Here is a 15,270-nt window from a genome sequence, read left to right as displayed (position 1 = left end):
GAGAACAGTATGGAGGTTCCTTAAAAAACTAAAAATAGAATTACCATATGACCCAGCAATCCCACTACTGGGCATATACCCAGAGAAAACCATAACTCAAAAAGACACATGCACCCCAATGTTCACTGCAGCACTATTTACAGTAGCCAGGTCATGGAAGCAAGCTAAATGCCCATTGACAGATGAATGGATAAAGATGTGGTACATATATACAATGGAAAATTACCCAGCGATAAAAAGAAATGAAATTGGGTCACTTGTAGAAACGTGGATGGATCTAGAGACTGTCATACAGAGTGAAGTAAGTCAGAAAGAGAAAAACAAATATCGTATATTAATGCATATATGTGGAACCTAGAAAAATGGTACAGATGAACCAGTTTGCAGGGCAGAAATAGAGACACAGATGTAGAGAACATATGGACACTATGGGGGGAAAGTGGCAGGGGCGTGGTGGTAGTGGTGGGATGAATTGGGAGATTGGGATTGACATATATACACTAATATGTATAAAACAGATAACTAATAAGAACGTGCTGTATAAAAACAAAATAAAATAAAATCCAAAACTTAAAATAAAAAAACTAATTTACCATTTTTAAAAAAGCCTAACAAAAAAAATGTAACCAGGGGCTTCCCTGGTGGCGCAGTGGTTGAGAGTCCACCTGCCAATGCAGGGGACACGGGTTCGTGCCCCGGTCCGGGAAGATCCCACATGCTGCGGAGCAGCTGGGCCCGTGAGCCATGGCCGCTGGGCCTGGGCGTCCGGAGCCTGTGCTCCGCAACGCGAGAGGCCACAACAGTGAGAGGCCCGCGTACTGCAAAAAATAAAAGTAAAAAAATAATAATAATAATGTAACCAAACTACAAAAACATGGTTAATTATGAATCCCAAGTCAAGTTTTTGCAAATGTGATCCATCATATAATATATATAGACACACATGTGCGCACACATGTGCATGCACATACACACACAGACACCTTGACAAAGCATGGTTATTCTAGAATTCAAGGATGGAACCAAATAATGGCCCAAATTAACAGGTCAATAAAGGAAAATCCTGATGTGCCTCAAAAGATGCTGAAATGTTGAGATTCAACATCTATTTTTTTACTTAAACTAGTCAAATTGGAAGAGAAAGACATTTTTTTTTAACAGTTAGAAAAAATACAATAAATAGGAATGAAACCTTAGTACATGCTATCACATAGATGACCCTTGAAAACCTTATGCTAAGAAGCCAGATGCAAAAAGCCACATATAACAGGATTCCATTAATATGAAACATGAAGAAGAGGCAAATCCATACAGACAGAAAGTAGACTGTCAGGAGCTGGGGGTGGGAGGTGATTGCTAACTGGGTACAGGGTTTCCTTCTGGGGGGATAAAAATGTTCTAAAATTACTGGTGATGGTAGCACAACTCTGAATCTACCAAAAAAAACCACCACTGAATTGTACACTTTTGAAGGGTGAATTTTGTAACAACTTCCTCTCAGTAAAGCTGGTTTAAAAAATACACAGGCAAACAAACTAGTTCATGTTACAACATGTATGTTTAGATAGGAGAATGATATCAGTATCACTTCATAACAAAAAGACATGTATTAAAACTAAGGTGAAACACAAAGTATTTCTTTTAGAGTCAAACTTAAGACAAGGATGCCCACTAACACTATTATTATTTAAGACTGTATGGGAACTGATAGGCAATGCAATTAGATAAGATAATTAAATGCAAGATACAATTATTATTTGAAAGAAATTATATTTATTTATATACGACTTATCCAGGAAATTCAAGAGAATCAACTAAAATCTTAATATTAGAATGAATTCATAAAATGTGCTGGTATAAAATTAATATACTTGATGGCAAAAGCTTTTTATTTTAAAGACAAAAGCTTTCTTATGTAACACTTAAAAATGTAAAATACCATTAATAAGAGTAACTGAAAACTCTAAGTGGGATTTTTTTTTAAATACAAATATACAGAGAAATCAATCTTGCTCTTGAATATATTGGATCAGTAGTATTAATTCTCTCTTAATTAACCTCTACATTCATTCAAAATCCCAACACACTTTTGTTGTAAAATCAATTGACCTTATATATGTAGGTCTACTCTAGGACACTATTCTGTTGCATTGATCAATCTGGCCTTGCACCCATTATTTTAATCACTGCATCTTTATAATAAGCTTTAATATATGGTAGTGTAAGTTTTCCAACTTTTTTTTCAAGACTGCCTTTGCTATTCCAGGCCCTTTGCATTTCCATATAAATCTGAGAACTGGCCTATTAAAAAAAAAAAGCCTGTTGGGGTTTTGATTGGGACTTCGTTGAAAACTGACATGTTTATAACACTGATACTTCTTATCCATGAACATCATATCTCTCCCCATTTATGAGTTCTTCTTTCATTTCTCTCAATAATGCTTTCACTAAAGGTCTTAGTAAGCTTTGTTGGGTTTTCTTCAAGGTACTGGATGTTCTCTGATCTTACTATAAATTGTACTACTAGCTTTTAAAACAAAATATAAAACAATCAGTCAACTGTACTGGCTTTTAAATTTTATTTTCAAGTTGTTTGTTGTTAGTATAGAGAAACACAAATTATTAATCAATGTCCCCCAACTATAATGTAGTAAAATTAGAAATAAATGTCTCTGAGGCAATAACACTCCCCCCCAAAAATTTCCTTAAATTTGAAAAGTCTCAATAATTCAATGGGCCATAGGAAAATTATAAAAACCACAATATATTTAGAACTAAAGAATAAAAAATCAACTCACATAAAATTCACAGTACCAGTTACAGTTCAGAGGAAATTTTATAGTTTTAAAAGCATGTAAGAGTAGAGATTAAAAACTAATGAGCTAAACTATTTACAATAGCCAGGACACGGAAGCAACCTAAGTATCCATTGACAGATGAATGGATAAAGAAGATGTGGCACATATGTACAATGGAATATCACCCAGCCATAAGAAGAAATGAAATTGAGTTATTTGTAGTGAGGTGGATGGACCCAGAGTCTGTCATACAGAGTAAAGTCAGAAAGAGAAAAACAAATACCACATGCTAACACATATATATGGACTCTAAAAAGAAAAAAATTGGTTCTGAAGAACCTAGGGGCAGGACAGGAACAAAGACGCAGACATAGAGAATGGACTTGAGGACACAGGGAGGGGGAAGGGTAAGCTGGGACAAAGTGAGAGAGTGGCGTGGAAATATATACACTACCAAATATAAAACAGCTAGTGGGAAGCAGCCACATAGCACAGGGAGATCAGCTCGGTGCTTTGTGACCACCTAGAGGGGTGGGATAGGGTGGGTGGTAGGGAGACGCAAGAGGGAAGGGATATGGGGATATATGTATACATATAGCTGATTCACTTTGTTATACAGCAGAAACTAACACACCATTGTAAAGCAATTATACTCCAATAAACATGTTAAAAGTAATGAGCTAAACTTCCAACTTAAATTTTTTTAATGTCAGAATAAATGCAAATAAAATAGAAAGAAAGAAATATTAACCATATGGAGCAGAAACAAATGGTCAATAAAAAGAACTATTTGAAAAGCCTTAATATAGGCAAGTTATTGGCAGTACTCATCAGAAAAAAAAGGAACAAATTAATGAAATTAGACATTTTAAAGTCATTAGAGAAGTCTATATTTTATACCAATATATTTGAAATTTTATATTTTTCTAGAATACTGTTCATTTTGTATAAATAACAACAACTTAAGAAAAGCCAAAAACACTTATCACCATGAAACAAACTATTAATCAAAAAACAACTCACAAAAAAAGACACCAGGCAAAGACAGTTTCACAGATGACTTATAAGTTTCCAGAAACAGATCATCTCTATGAAATAGAACTTGTTTCAAAGGAGAAGAATTATTCCACAACACATCTTAAGAAGTTAGCATAAAAATAAAAAGTACATGGCAATAACAAAATGATGCAAATATCCAGGGACTCCAAAGACAGTTTAAAATACAAAATCTATGAATACAATTCATCACACGAAGAGATGCTGCAAAAACATTTTAAAAAATCAACAAAAACTCTAAAATGCTAAGTAAAAGAGAACATAAACTAATAAATATCTCCTCCCTCCAAAAAAAAAAGCACAAAAACATCATACTTAATGATAAAATATTAGAAGCACTCCATTAAAGCACATGGACAATGATGCCTGTTATCAATGCTTTCATGCAATTCTGTGCTAGAGGCATTAGTCAATGAAGTAGAAGAAAAAGAAAACAAACCAAAAAGAGGCGGCAAAAAGGAATGGAAAAGAAGAAATAAAACATCTTTACTCACACACACCTATTTAGAAAATACAAGAATTATAAACTGTAATAATCTGTTATTACTCCCACATTTCATTGAATCTAAAAATATCGCCAATTTTAAGATGCATCCTTGTTTTACCTACATCTAAGAAAAATATCCTGCCAGTTAAACTCATGCTATAGTTCATTATCTAGAAATTTCATTTTAGATTTATCAAGACAATTCTTTTAGACTTATTTAGACATATTTTCATCATATCCTGTGGATATATAGAAGAAAAAATGGAAGCAAAAGAAATTGGGAGTCCGGTGACCCCGCCGCCGCCCTGGCCCTGCCACCACCGCCACCTCAGGACCGGCTCTATGATGAGGCCACAATCTTCAATGAGTAGACATATTCCTCAGTTCTGTGGTGTTCTTGGTCATACATTTATGGAGTTTCTGAAGGGCAGTGGAGATTACTGCCAGGCACAGCACAACTTCCGTGCAGACAAATGAACTGTAGAAATTCATTACTACTCTACCAAGAAGCCCCCATAAGAGTGGTAAACCTGGACATAGAAGTGTTGAACTGAAATCCACAGATCCCCTGCATCGGCAGGCGGACTCTCAACCAACTGCGCCACCAGGGAAGCCCCCACAGAGCATTTTTTACAAGAGTTCTGACCTGGATCGGGTAAAGCTCAGTGCACTTTCTTTCTATTGCCTCAGCATCACTGATTGAAGAATTGCTGCTTCTTGTTAGGAGGTTCATTTCATTTCCCATTACTCTCAACTTCATACTCAAAAGCACTGAGAATTTCAAGCGGAGTATATTGAAGTAGACTCAGTTTCTTTGCATCATTTCTGTATTCAAGTTTTTTAATTCTTTCATAAACCTATTGAGTGTCTTTAAACTAAATTAACATGGCTCAGAAAAACCACCCAGCTCCTGTGGAAATCACTTACAAGAACATGAGATTTCTTAATCCAACCAATGCAACCTTAAACAAATTTATAGAGGAACTTAAGAAGTATAGAGTTACCACAATAGCAAGAATATGTGAAGCAACTTTTGACACTACTCTTGTGGAGAAAGAAGGCATCCATGTTCTCGATTGGCCTTTTGATGATGGCACACCACCATCTAACCAGATTGTTGATTGGTTAAGTCTCGTGAAAATTAACTTCCATGAAGACCCTGGTTGTTGTATTGCCGTTCATTGTGTTGCAGGCCTTGGGAGAGGTCCAGTGCTTGTCGCCCTAGCATTAACTGAAGGTGGAATGAAATATGAAGATGCAGTACACTTGATAAGACAAAAGCAGCATGGAACTTCCAAAAGCAAGCAACTTTTGTATTTGGAGAAGTATCGAAGTATCGTCCTAAAATGCGGCTGCGCTTCAAAAACTCCAATGGTCATAGGAACAACTGTTGGTTTCAATAAAACTGGGGTGCCTGATGCCATTGCTTGGAAATGGAACCTAGACAGGACGGAATTTGTTGTACATGTTAGCCAGCACGTTGGCTTCGTGAACTCTGATGAAGCTTCCACAGAAGTGTCGAAAAGCAGTTTTACCAGGCCACAAGCCTGGCAGAATTGCAGCTTCTATGTCTGGGTTATGACCAACCTCCTTGGACACTTAGCAAAGGATTCTTGCTGTTCAGCATTTAAAATGTGCTTATTATTGTTCGTACCAATTGACCTTTCCTGAAATCATGCAGTAATGAGTCAAGTCTTTAAATCTGTTTCCATGCCAGAATCTTATCAATATATAAGAAATTTAGAAAGACTAGGTGCCGAAATACCCAGCACAATACTTGTATATTTTTAGTATCACATAGAACTAAAATCCCAGGAACTAAGAAAACTCTGGACCTTATGTGGTTTATTCCTTCCATCATTTCAAACATAGAAAGTAGGGCCTATAATGTTATTTGCTCACAATATGTTTACGTCTTCCACATTCATACCGGTATACATCAGATTTGCTCATTTTGGTTTTTTTTAATTAACCAAGTCTTACAGTGATTATTTAATATCTTTCTATAAATCTCATTTTGTGCTGTTATAGAAGACCTCCATTTTGAAAATCTACATTGTAAAAGAAGCACATGTCTTTAATGTCTCCAAACAAAAAAGCCTTACAGTTAATTTTAACGTTTGCACTTTGGGGTACAACCTACAGGGAGGGCCTGAAAAAAGAATGGGAGGGGGCTATTAAATATTTTTAGTAAAATGTTGCCTTTGCCTTGTGCAGAACATGTAGAATATGTGCTTTAATTTAGTAATATTTTTTAAAAGGTGGAAATACTTTGTTATTGTAGCTAAAACAATTCTTAATCATAAAATTTCTGAAATTCTTGTAATTTTTTTCAAACTTATCTGAAGTTGTTTACCATTTTATTTTTGTTTGAAGTGTGATTCCCAGCCTCTCTTGAAAAAAAAAAAAAAAGGGTTTCTAATGAATTGAGCATTTAATATTTTATATGCCTTTTGAGCTGTGTAACTTAACATTTGGATATTTGACAATTTGTTTTATTATGTAATTGATAAAATGGTGATGTGTATTAACATTAGCTCTACCATATATTTATACTGTCCGTGAACATGTGGTTGTAGTTCTGTGGAAGAAATAATTTGTCAGTGTTCACCAGCTTGTAAAAATCTAGTGTGAGAGCTTAAACATTAAATAAATGATGAAATGCAAAAAAAAAAAAAAAAAAAAAGAAAGAAATTGGTAGAGTACTCCTAAAACTTCACATTCAGGGTCCTACTATGGAATGCTTTTCTACTCAAAGCTATTCAATCTTTCCTAACAATATTGTCCTCTACCAACAAGAGTGCTGGTGATGCAGCATTCCTTAAAATGCTCCATAATTATCTATGTGATTTTCTTTCCAGTAAGACACCCACCTCACAATTCCTTTTGCCTTCAGTTGCATTGTTGGGTGTGAAATTAAAACACAACAATGCACATACTCATTTAAGTGATGACAAAATGAAGAGTCTTGACCAAGTATGTGCATGTGAAAACAATAACTACATCATAACTGCTACCTGGACAACAGTGATTATAGGACACCATCAAATGAAGATCTATATGAATCTCTGACATATTAAAATGGGGGAGGGATGTACTTCTGAATCTATGAAATATGTTAATACGAAAGTTCAGCAAGGTTACATGATCAATACAGAAACAGTATCTAAAAGAAAATCCTATTCACAATAACAAAAATTATACAAATTTTTTTCTAACAAAAGTTGTGCAAGAGCTTTATTTTTATTTTTTTTTGCGGTACGCGGGCCTCTCACTGTTGTGGCCTCTCCCGTTGCGGAGCGCAGGCTCAGCGGCCATGGCTCACGGGCCCAGCCGCTCCACGGCACGTGGGATCTTCCCAGACCCGGGCACGAACCCGTGTCCCCTGCATCGGCAGGCGGACTCTCAACCACTGCACCACCAGGGAAGCCCGTGCAAGAGCTTTATGAAAAGCAGTAAAATATGCCCAGATTCAGACCCCAGCTCCACTATTTAGCATACATCTATATGTATCTACATATTATTCTATAAATCTGACGCAAATACAGTAAAAATCCAACAGTTTTTCATAGAAACCAACAAACTGACCCAAAAATAAACAAAGGAAGGAAAATAGCTTTAAAACTCCGAAGAAAAAGAACACGTATTAAGATTTAACTATAAAGCTATCATTGTTAAATCAGAGTGGTATAGGTATATAGTCAAACAGACCCACGAAATCAGAAGAAAGTAGAAACAGATGTATATGTATGAGAATACGATAAACTTCACAAGTTGCATTACAAATTTAGTGAGGAGAAAGGCTGAACTACTTGGCAAATTCATATTAAAAAGATAAAATCAGATCCCTATATCATACAACAGAGAAAAAAATTCCAGATGAATTAATGACCTAAATATGAAAAAGCACAGTATCATTATGACCTTGGGGCAGGGGAAGAATTTCTTGCAGATACAAGAAAACATAAACCATAAATGAAAAAGAACTGAGGAAACTGACTACTTTCACATTAAAAAGTCCTACACAAAAAAATATTCCATAAACAAAGCTAAAGAATAAGCCACAGACTAGGAAATGGTATTTTCAGTGTATAAAACTACAAGCCATTAGTATTCAGAATATAAAAAGAATAACCATAAACCAATGAGAAAAAGGCAACAATCCAATAAAAAATGGACCAAGGATAGGCACAAGCAAGTCATAGAAAACTCAAATGGCTAATAATACGTGGGAAAAAAGGCTCAACAACACGAGTTATCTAAGAAATGCAAAATGAAAACAGCAATAAGATACCATTTATACCTAAAAGACTGGAAAAAACTGCAAAGTCTAATCTTTTGGCAGTGGTCTGGAGAAACAGAGGCTCATACACAGCTGATGGGCGTGTCGAATGGAACACAATTTGACATTTGGCAATTCCCAGTAAAGTTGACAAATGCACACTCTTCAATGTAGCGACTCTACTTCTATAATCCCAACAGAGAAGAACCCCATATAAGGATGCTCACTACAACACTGTTTGAAAATGCAGAAAACTGCTAACAACCTAATGGCCCCTCCCAAAGAATAGATAAATAAACCACAGTATATTTATACATTAAAATACAAGTAAAACGAATAAACCAGATCAGTAGTTTTCAAACTTCTTGGACTCAGGACCTCTTTACACTCAAAAATTGAGGACCTCAAAGAGTTTTTGTTTATATGGGTTCTATCTAGAGATGTTTATATTAGAAATTAAATCTGAGACACCTTAAAAGTATTCATAAAAAATAAACCCACTGTATATAAACATGAACATTTTAAAATAACTATTTTTCAAAACAAAAAATTGTGAAAGGAGTAGCACTGTTTTACATTTCTGCAAATCTCTTCAAGGACAGGCTTAATAGAGGACAGCTGGATTCCCATAACTGCGTCTGTGTTCAATCTATCATGACATCACGTTTCGTGGAGGCTCTGTACAGTACTTGTGCAGTGTACAAAAGAATGAGGCTGGAAGAATCTCAGGGATCCCTGGGAATTCCTGGAGCACACTCTTGAGAACCACTAAACTAGATCTACGTACAACATAAATAAATCTCAAAAACACACTAAGTGAAAAAATATATATATAAAATGATAAACACAGTATGATACCACTTAAGTAAAGTTAAAACAAATAAAGCAGTACTTGACATTGTTTGTGGTACATACATATTAGGACAGTGGTTATTTCTGGCAAAGAAAAGACAGGAATGGGATAGGGAGGCACTCTTCAATCTGTGAGGTTTTCTTTCTTTAAACACACAAAAAGTTACAAAGCAAATATGTAATAAAATATTAAGATCTGTTAAATCTGGGCGATACCTGCTTTTCAGTAATTCTGAAATATTTCATAATTTTAAATATTTTTTCAATCCTAATGGCTGTATTCTTCAAGGCCACGTAGCTTCCTTAAAATGTTACCTCCCTTTGAGTAAAATATAGTTACGAGATTCCTGGATTTTATAAAAAGTTCTTTGGAAAACTAATTTGACAGGACTAAGTATACACTGGCCATATTAACCCCAAGCTTAAGCGCTGGGGGCGGGGGCTACTCAGCTTATGTGGCATATGCCTTATTACGCACACCCCTTGCTCAAAGGATACAGTGACTAGACAGATGCTTGAATAGTTGAAAATGATTCAACTACACAAAATTCTCTGCACCCCAAAATTGAGGGAATTGCTTTTAGGTAACTATCATTACCGTGTACCAGGTAATGCTCTGGGACAAGGATAAATGAGAACCTGTCTCTACATCTAGAGTTTAGAAAAGATAACAAAAATACAAATACACAGCTAAAATATAAAAGGTTAAACGCTAAATTAAAACATACCTACACTGCTATATGAGACAGAAGAATGAGCCTGGAAAAATGATGGTGCCATAAACAGAAAGAAAGCTAGAAACAGTTGTTGTTTTAGGCACGCTGCATTTTAAAAAAAGTTTTTTTCCCAATAAATAGTACTAGGCATCTACTATGTTCCAGATAAATTTGGTTTCAGCCATGTTGAGACAGTAAGACACCTGAAAGGAGGTGGTCAGTAGGCAATGCTAGAGAAACTAGAGAGGATGGGCATGGTAAAGGGCACCAAAACCACGCAAGAAGATTCAAGAGAACAGGGTAGACAACTGACCTTGAGGAAAATCCCATAACAGAAGGCAGAGAAAGTATAGTTTCTGAAACAGAGAACACTTTTATATAACACACCTGCTGACATGCTGTAGAAGTTTCCCAATTTGGGAAACAGCGGATCTAGGAATAGTGGAATGAAAAGAAATGAAAATGCTGGTGAAAGGAGAGATAAGACAGCTGAGGTTCTTGTAAGATGAGCAAACCTAGGAATGTTTATAAGGAGAGGAAAAGGCATCAGCAGAGTTAGAGGGCAATGATGCAAGTGGCAGAATCACACTGACAGAGCTCCATCCTTTGGGACCAGTGGATCCCACAGGCAGAGCATCTGGGCCTGAAGGAGCCAATTCTTCCCACAAGTGAAGAACAGGAGGACAGCCTAGGGAGAGACAAAGGAAGAATATGAAGTGGAAGGAAGGAAATTCAATTGCTTAGATCAGATGGCTGTCTATCTTTCTGGCTTAAGTAAAAGATGAGGTAATCTCTGCTGAGGCTGAGGGGTTTCAAGGACAGGTTGAGGAGTTTAAGAGTAAAAAAGAAAAAGTCTGGAATTGCCAGTGTGCATAAACACAAATAGTACAAACAAGGTCATAAGTGGCGATACAAGTCCAGGTAGGTTGAGAGAGGAAGCATTTACAAAAAGCAATGTGGAAAAAAGTTTTTCTTCAATGCATTGTGAGCATGCTTTTAAAAAAGGAAACTTGCATCTATCTGAAAGATACACAAATTAAAAAACAACACCTCATTTATCCAAGATAGCTGTTGTTCCACCAGTTTTCCAGACCACCCTTTCAGGCAAAAAGCACTTTAACTGTTTCCGACAGAAATCCTTCCAAACCATACACTCCTGTCTTCTTAACTATACGACTGAAGTCCAACGCTTAATCTTAATCATCCACTCTTGCTGTACTGGAACATGTACTGCTGCTGCACTGCGTGTGCAGCAATACGATTCCCTTTTAGAATTCTATGTCTTTCCCAGCTGTCAAGATATAAAGCAACTGGTTCTTTCAAGTTTACGTTTACCATCTCAACGACCACAGACTGCTTTCGCAACTTGCTTCTTGTCAGCCTCCTAGAACGCACTGTGTCTCAAACTTTTCTAAACCATAGCCCTTTAAGATAAACATGAGGGGCTTCCCTAGTAGCGCAGTGGTTAAGAGTCCGCCTGCCGATGCAGGGGACGCGGGTTCGTGCCCCGGTCCGGGAGGATCCCACATGCCGCGAAGCGGCTGGGCCCGTGAGCCATGGCCGCTGGGCCTGCGCGTCTGTCCAGAGCCTGTGCTCCGCAGCAGGAGAGGCCACAGCGGTGAGAGGCCCGCCTACCGCAAAAAAAAAAAAAAAAGATAAACATGAGAATATTCGGTTCCTTCCCTTCCCCTCATGGAGCAATCACTGCTCTGACCTGTTGCAGTTTAGGAAAAATGGAAAAACTGAAACAACTTTCTGGTGAATACTTATGCTACCTATAAATTTACGTATCATAAAATTCTAGGAAACACATTCCCAAAATGTGCATCGAGAATAGTTCAAATTTTAATCAAAACATGAGAAGGCTTAGCTTAGCAAACAGCCTTAGTTATTACCCTCTTAATCAAAAAGGTGGTTCCTCTTACCAGATGGAAGAACAGGGATTCCAAAAAGACCACCTGAAGGCTGCTGCCTTTTTAATCATCGCTCTTCTACTTTTCAAACCTGACTTGTTTAAAAATTACCATGAGGATACTTACAGGTTCATTCCTCATTTTCATAAAGTAACCCACAGCACTGGTCCTGTAATTTTCAACCACGGTAAATGAACAGCTAGAAACCCCTCCCCATTTGTTTACTACAGAGATTATAATAACTCTTGAGCAAAAAGTTACTTGGAGAGAGAAATAAGGACTGAAAAAAGGAGCAGCTGCCTACTAGAGATGGATTGTTGAAAAAGCAGCAAAACTGTCTGAACTTCTGAACATTCTTGATAATCATTCCTGCAGTGAAACACTGGTTGTTACTCTCTCAACTTTGAAACTTCCCAGGCCAATGGAAGGGCTAAGTGACTATAAAGCCAGGCTCAGGTGCGCCAATACTCTTACTACTTGAGGGCTCCCTGGCCTCCCCCACTGAGTATAAGCCCCTCCACCTGGAAAGCAAGCTCCATCTACCTTATTTAGCCACCACTCCTCTACCTACACCGTCTACTCCAGCCAAATTACACATACTTGCTGTTTTCTGAAGAAGCTTCACCCTTGAAATGCCCTTTCCCCACCCCATCTCAGTCTAACAAAGTCCTACCCATCCTTCAGTAACCTTCACGAAATGTCACGTAACCTCGTTTTCCTCTGAAACCCCAATAATTGGCTGTACCTTCCTTCCCGGCAGCACTTCAGTGCATTTCACCTTATCTCATCTGCCTCTGAACAACGAACTTCTTGGAGCCACCGTCTGCATTACAAGAACCTTTCGAATCTTTCGTAGCACCTAGCACCGAGGTCACAGTAGTGTAGTATGCAATCAAAACTACTTTAAGGAGTGGAATTCCACCTTAGAATTTTTCAAATCAAACAGAGAAACTAAATACCATACCAGGTACAGGAACAATAAATACTGCATCACATTACGTTGTCCTTCAATAAGAAAATAAAACCTTCTGCCCTTTTCTTACTCCTGAAAAAAAGTAAATACTACCAACAGATCGCTAATAGCTTAAATGCACCTTTTCTAGAAAGCTGTTTCCAAATTAATGAAATTCAAACGACTCTGTAAAATTTTTATTTCTGTTTCCGTGCTGTGCAATTTGCACTTTTCCCCTTACTACATGAAAGAGTGAGAACTTCATTCCTATCAATTTTTAAAAACTTTTTATTCCTTTATTTCTTTCTTTACTCGAAAAGGCAGTGACTGTTGGAAAACAACCGCATCTAAGGCACTCTAATTCACGTGTGACTTCGCTGGGGTAAAACTAAAATGTCTTGGGCTCCCACTTGCCGTGGTGAGTCCACATGCCTGGGCGGACCCTCAAGTGACCTGTAACAAGCGCGAGGGAAAGGCGCGGGGCCGGGGACGCTGAAGAACGAGATGGCCCCAGCGCCTGGGCGCCGACGAAGGCCGCCTGCGGCAGCTCGGCTAAAATGCAGCGGAAGCAGCAGCTAGTCACGGGGGCTGCGATAGGCTGGGCAGGAAGGTGGCGCTGCCTCCGAGCGCCTAGAGCCCGAGCGCACTTCATGGCGGCGAGGGCAATGGCCGCTGTAGGGAGCGAGCACGCCCCCTCCGCGCGCACACGCTGCCGTGCCGGGCCTCCGGGACCCGTCACCGGAGCCGCCGCCACCGCCGCCGCCCGCTCTCCGTCCCCCCCTTACGGGCTGTAGCGGAATTTTCTCTTCAGACACCGCCTTCAAGATGGCGGCTCCCCCTCCCAGCAACCCCCTCAATCGTCCCCTGCAGCAGGCGCCGAGCCGCCGCCATCTTGTCCCCCGTCCCTCCCCCCCCCTCACCGATATTTACATAGCGAAAATCGGCCCGGCCGGCCTGCGGCCTTCACCTCACGCCTGCAGCCTTCGCCTCCTTGCCAGGCCTCGCCCCCACGCAGTGCCCCGGACCGGCCGCGGCACCGACCCGGGGCCCCTCGGCCGCGTCCCGGGCCACCGACCGACCCTCCCCCAACCCCCGCCCGTTTGCGGAGCGCGGCTTCGCCGCCGCTCGGGGCAGCCGGGCTCCTCCCCGGGCCTAACTGCGGCCTCCTTGGGGCCTGCTCGGCGCCGCGCGCCACACCGCCCGGCCTAGCGCGGAAGGGCGCCACGCGGGCCGCCGACCAGGCCGGGACCAGGCCCCTGCGCGCGCGCTAGGCCCCGCGGCCGCGGCGGCGCCCGGAACTCACCGGACGGGCGTGCGGGCGGTCGGCGACGGTGGCGGGTGCTGCAGGCCGGCCTTTCTCTGGAGCACTGGGCCGGGCTCCGGCTGGTGGGGCGGGCGGAGGGAGGGAGGAGGGGCCGAGCTCGGAGCTGACAAAAAGCGGCCCAGCTCCCCGGCACGGGCCCGCCGTCAGCACGTCACGTCACCGCCCGGGAGAGAGACCCAGGAAAATGCGGAAGGGTACATAGGCCCCCTCCTTCGCCCGGTGTGTCTCCCTGGTGCCCCGGTCGGCGCGCTCACGCCCTGCGACCGGGGAGCCCAGTGGCCTCGCTGCGGCGGGGTCTCCGGCGGCCGGAGTCTCCGTGACAGCGCCCCCCTTCTTTCCACCTCCTCCGCGCTCCCGCCCGCCGCCGCCGCTACATACGCGCCGCTGCCGCCGCCTCGGCCGTAAAGCCCGCGCGGGGCCGTGGTCCGGCGACCCCGCGGAGAGGCAGGCGGCCCGCACCCGGCCCGGCCGCCCCCCACCATCTCCCGTGGGCCGCGGCCACCCCCCGGGCCCTCCCCGGAGACCTACCGCCTCTCCGCGCCGGTCCTGGCCGAGGCGCCTGCTCGAGTTGTTTGCAGGCCCTCAGACCCCCGCCCGCAGTAAATGTGTTTTCTTCATCCCCGTGGCTGGAGAAGAAGATAAATTTAGCAACCCCCGCCGTCCCCTGCCTTCGCTTAAAAAAAAAAAAAAAAAAAAAAAAAAAAAGAAGTCTTTGAAATAAAATGAAAATAGGCTTGCCAGTCTAAATGGGTGCGTGGGCAAAAGGAGGGGGGAGAAGGGTTATCCTAGAGCACCTACCAAACCGTTTAATTTTTTTTCTAAATAAGCGCTCAATCAGAGAACCTAATTGATTTTATTTAGTTTATGGCGGAAAAAATAAGAGTTACGTT

The 15,270-nt window shown here is 40.8% G+C and overlaps 1 protein-coding gene and 1 pseudogene across 3 annotated transcripts in view; one reads left to right on the top strand and one right to left on the bottom strand.

The window, feature by feature from the left end:
* The window catches only part of ZFX (zinc finger protein X-linked), a 60,334-nt gene extending 45,270 nt beyond the window's left edge, over positions 1 to 15,064 (bottom strand). The window contains exon 1 of one of the 3 annotated variants that reach the window (XM_028482917.2): positions 14,909 to 15,064. The gene's annotated coding sequence lies outside the window, so the exon portion shown is untranslated. Of the gene's footprint in view, positions 1 to 14,359; positions 14,747 to 14,908 lie in introns of those variants that run through there. The other 2 variants (XM_024115221.3, XM_024115219.3) reach the window with 2 other exon arrangements.
* Positions 4,965 to 5,870, top strand: LOC102996397 (protein tyrosine phosphatase type IVA 1-like; annotated as a pseudogene).
* Positions 15,065 to 15,270: the final 206 nt, after the last annotated feature.

The sequence above is a fragment of the Physeter macrocephalus genome, chromosome 21, assembly GCF_002837175.3.
Source record: "Physeter macrocephalus isolate SW-GA chromosome 21, ASM283717v5, whole genome shotgun sequence".
Lineage (NCBI taxonomy): Eukaryota > Metazoa > Chordata > Mammalia > Artiodactyla > Physeteridae > Physeter > Physeter macrocephalus.
This window is presented reverse-complemented; position numbering and strand designations above follow the sequence as displayed.